This window comes from Sceloporus undulatus, chromosome 6 (assembly GCF_019175285.1).
Source record: "Sceloporus undulatus isolate JIND9_A2432 ecotype Alabama chromosome 6, SceUnd_v1.1, whole genome shotgun sequence".
In the NCBI taxonomy this organism is placed as follows: domain Eukaryota; kingdom Metazoa; phylum Chordata; class Lepidosauria; order Squamata; family Phrynosomatidae; genus Sceloporus; species Sceloporus undulatus.
Window position 1 is genome coordinate 165,416,146 of NC_056527.1, and position 5,282 is coordinate 165,421,427.

The following is a 5,282-nucleotide window of genomic DNA, read 5'->3' on the forward strand; positions in this document are numbered from 1 at the left end:
TTCATTGTACAATTCCAAACACGAGTGACTCTCCTGTTGATTACTGTTTTCCCTCATTAGTATTTGCTGTTCTAATTACCAAACAATGGAAGGAAGGAAGATGGAGACAATGATATTTTGTCAAGGAAGCCATGGCCCTGAGTTTGCAAAACCACAGCAGGGCAGTTGATTGCTCTTGGAAGTCTCATTTATAGGATCATAATAAATTGAAGGCAACTTGATGACAATAACAGAAGGAAGAAATGAATGTGTGTGTGTTTTTTCTTATAGTTGGGCTTCCTTATTCCGAAGACATTATGGAAACCTCTAACTGCCTTCCTTGCAATTTGCAATCTTTACTTGGGAAGCAACTATGTTTAGAAAAAGGAAATACGTGCTTATTTCTTCTGATTTCTGATCTCAAAAGTGTGTAGCGATATTAATCTGTTGGAACAAAGCATCCAGTTTTCCAGCATCTTAAAAAACTAGAAAATCTGATTTGGCATAAACTGGTATATAGGTCCCAAACACACTGTAGAAACAATCCAGTTTGAGACTGCTTTAACTGCCCTTGTTCAGTGCTAGGGAAGACAAACTACAGTATGTTGCGGCAACAGAGCTCTCCGACAGAGAAGACTAAATATCCCACAGAATTCCCTAACACTGAGCCAAGGCAGTTAAAGCGGTCTCAAAGTGGATTACTCCTGCAGTGATCTTTGGACCATAGACTATAATCCTTGACCATAGGCCATACACTATAGACTACAATCCTATTAGACCATAGACTACGATCAAGTATTTTCCGATATATGGAGATCCTATTGTGGGGTTTTCTTGGCAAGATTTGTTCAGAGAAGATTTGCCATCCGCAGAGGCTGAGAGTGTGTGACTCAGTGGGTTTCATGGCAGAGCTGGGAATCGAATCTTGGTCTCCAAAGTCATAGTCCAACACTTAAACTACTATGCCACACTGGTTTTATAACCCCTGGTAGTTGATGCCAAATAAAATACCTTGTACAAATACAGTAATGGAATTCAGCATTTGCACTTTGAACAAAACTGTGCGCCGAACAGCAGATGGTGCTCTGGCATATCGAATGGCTGACATTATGCACAGTTTAAGACCTGCTGCTCCTTTCGTTGTTTTTAAAGCTGCTACGACGAAATATTTTGGATTTTGTTTACGAAGGAATGGGAACCACTTATTAACCACATAAATGGACCAAAGGGTCCTATTTACACCATAGGGTTAGAATAAAATGTTCGTCATTGCTGTCGAAGAACTTTAAATGACGGGGAACATATATGAGAATAGGGCAGGAAAGCTGTTGAAAATGGCCCAGAATGGTTCAAATCAATGTTGGGAATGACAAGATGAGGAGTAGCTTCTGTGGTGGATTTGCAAGAAGGCAAAGGGTTATCGGTTCAAGATTTGTATGTTAATCCCCAAAACCTTAAAGGTAGATTTTATAATGTCACTAGACCTCGGTAGGAAATATGGGCCTGATAATATCCCCATACAGAAATATGTCTGGCCTCCCTCCAGTTTATAAAACACTGTAGATGATATACTTGTAAAGATACATACCTGGATTTCCAGGTGCATTGTTTCTGATGTTCTGTTTCGGGAGTTTTAGTTTTTAAAGTCGAACACAGTAGCTGAAAACGTAACAAAGCATGTGGATTTTTCATAATGATAATACCTAAGATTACATCCAGCTCTCCAGGACAAGAATTTATTTTTAATACTGTGCTTATTCCATACAAACCAATAAAACAGATAGGTAATATAACGTGAGAATTTATTTCTTTTTCTGCATTTTGAATGGATAGAGTTGCATTTTTATTAAAAGGATGCTAAAGCTGCAATCTTGTGCACACTTTCTCAAGACTGAGCCTCACTAAGCAAATAGAATAAATCTGTATAGGAATGCATTCCAGGAGTCCAAGCCGTCTCCAGTAATTTCCAACGTGAAAATAATCCAAGCTTGCCAAGTCAGAAAGGACAGCCACTGTCAAATCCTATACAAACATTTTTTTTTCCATAGCAGAGGAAGGGGAAAAAACCAAACCCAAGACATTTCACTTTTGTTTACCCATTTTACGTAAATGATATTCGGAGAGAATCTCGGCTAGGGTGGGGATAGGGCTAAAGTGTACTTCAGCATAAACCTTTAAAGGCCAGCTTGTAAAGCGGAGACGAAGATGGGCAGCCTTGTTAGGAATTGTTTTGCTCTCTGCAGCACAGGGCTGGGCCTTTTCAAGGTTGTGTGCTTTTAAAAGTATTCAGACGTGAACTCCGCATGTCACACCGCAGACACTGGAAAGTCCTTTATTTAGCTACTCTTCCCTTACCACTGTTGGTAACAGATACAACAGTAGAGGCAAAAGAAACCTTACATTAAGTCTTACATTGGGACCTCATTGGATGCACTGCACTTTTGAGACAAGGCATATGTGTCAATTTCAGTATATAAGTTCTTATAATGTTATTAAAATATACTGATTGAGATTTGAAGTGCAATTGAGTTTGCAATATTCCATTATAGTTGGTCCCACAGAACCCAGAAAGAGGTACACGAACAGGGCATGGGATTGTGGTTATGTATGGGAGTGAGTGGCCTGCATCACAACTTTGGATTGCCTTCCTCAAATGATCTTTGGCCCCTGAATGCAAGGGGTAAGTCTTTGGGTCCACAGAGATGCCACATGCTTAATGCATGTCCCCATGCGATGGTTGGGGCCTGTGCTTGGACAAACTGCAGGAGGCACATCGTGTATGACTATACCAACAGTCCTATTTTAAGGACTGGATTGTTTTTGAAAGGGACACTCTGCACGTACTCTCTGAAATGTGTTAATTGTCCTTGCGGGGATCCTTCAGATACTAAATTAACCTGTGACCTTTACAGAAACTCCAGGACAACAGATGCAAGTTCCTTAAATGAAACCGCTCCAAGGAACAGGATCAAGCTCACTTCACACAAGATAAAGATAACTAAATAGACTGATTTAATTGACATTAAGCTGCGGTTGGCCGAATGGAAGGAGTCCTGATGAACTGCAGGGCCTGAAATTGCCATCCTTGTTTCTGCGTACCTGCTTTAGTACACAAGTAGTAAGAATCTGTATGGTGTAATGGTTAGAGTCAGAGGCAATCCTATCTTCTGGCAAAGTGAGGTGCCTGTCTCAGGGAACAGCTGTTAAAAAGTGCAGAATAGATGAGGCTATGGCCTGTTACAGACAGCCAAAATAAAGCTGCTTTGAGTCACAGTGGAGGTATGGTGTTTCAATGATGCATACGTCCTAAGAGTCCAGAAGCCACACCAAAGCCACGCTCCAGCCTAAGGGACTGAGCATGGCTTGGTGTGGCTTCGGACTCTTAGGACTATGCATCATGAAACACCATACCTCCACTGTGACTCAAAGCAGCTTTATTTTGGGCTGTCTGTAACAGGCCTGTGTGTTGATGTGAAGTAAAAAGTGCCATATCTTGGATCAAGCATTAGAATGGAGACTGCAGTCAAGACATCAATGGAAATGAAGGAATGGGATGGTCAGCTATGAAAGACAGAGTCCTAAAGAGTAAAGATTTACAACTGAGCACTGAAGTTAGAATAATCCAAGCCATGCTATTCCCCATCACCATGTACATGTGCACCAATGTAGCTATACACTCCCTCCCCATGCACACCCAGAATCTCAGTATTTTCTCAATAAAATAAAGCAATGAACAGCTATCTCTGCGCCACACCAAACTGCTGGTACATCAAACAAACCTTGATTGTTTCATATGTTTTTAACCTTTTAAAATAATTTTTAGTATTTACATTGTTGTGCCGCTTTAAGTCATTTCTGACTTATGCCAACCCTCAGGTAAACATCTCGCAATGGGTTTCCATGGCTAAATGGGGATTCAAACCCTGGTCTCCAGAGTCTTAGTCCAATGCTCAAACCACTACACTATGCTGGCTGTCTTTATTTATACTACTGTACCACTATGCTATTTATACTGTTTAAATTTGTCAGGCTGCCCTTAGCTCTCTGGGTAGATCAGGCTATCAATATTTTAATAAATCAAAGGGGAGACCCAGTCCATACTTGGCAAGAAATCTTACTGATTTGTCTCTGGGCCATTAACTCTCAGTCTATTTTAGCCATGAAGACAAAAGTGGTGCCAGCTATGCTACCGCCAGCTCTTTGGAAAAGCTAGGGGTACAGTTTAATAGCAGTAAAGAGACATAGTGCCACATGGTTGTGTTGTTTTGTGAGCCAAGGTCTTGGCTTCCTTGGGGATGGCTTTTGGCAGTTCCCTAAGGAGGCATCTCTTTCAATCTACTGCTTAAAAAACCAAATTGAGGTTATGTTAAATGGATTAAACAGCTGGCAGCCCCTCTTCTTAGAGTTTTGGACCCTATTCTCCTCGCAATGAAGGAGTAATTGGTCACAAAAAGCTCAACTTTAAGAGACTTTAGCCCTGAAGTGGATGAGACATACTGGCTCCAAGTCTCCAAGCAGCGGAGAGAAGGAGCTGGCAGAGAGGCACATATTTGGCATTCAAGACATAAGAAGTGAAAATGTTCCATTGGCCTAACAGAACAGGAAAGAAGCCTTTTTAATGCAAGTGAGTTACACCCTGATAGAGTTTACTGGGCTGCTGTTCTGTGGTATGAAAGCATAACCCAACAGATCACCAGCACTAGTTTGCAGCAAGCTACTGTGTTCCCAGGCCAAAGTGATACCAGTTTAAGCATGCTTTTTCTGAAATGTCTCTTCCTTCCCACTTTCACTGTTTCCCACTTGGACCTGTTTGAAGCATCCATCAGCAGAGGTACTTAAAATATGAGCCATTACTAGTTTAGTTTCCTGCATTTCATCTTCAAGAGACCAGGGGAAACAAAATATTGAACTTTAACAAGGATCACCCAATCGATTATATATTTCTGCACCATGTTGGCAACAGATTCAAGGAATTTTATTTGAACGATCTCCTTCCTTGTTAAAATTTAAATGAAGATGAATATAACCCAAATATAAATGTGCCTTTTAAAGGTGTCGTGGTGTCTCAGGGCATGCAATAAATAAAGGTTAATAATAATAATAATAATAATAATAATAATAATAATAATATAGCATTGCTGTTGAAGAACTGAAAGTTATCGCTGAGTTGAGACTGCTTCAAAATGCAAAATACACCCTGCCTTAACCTTTGTCAAGAAAACATAGGCTCAATTAAATAATTACTGAGGGAAGTATTTATTATTATTATTAACCTTTATTTATGAAGCGCTGTAAATTTACAC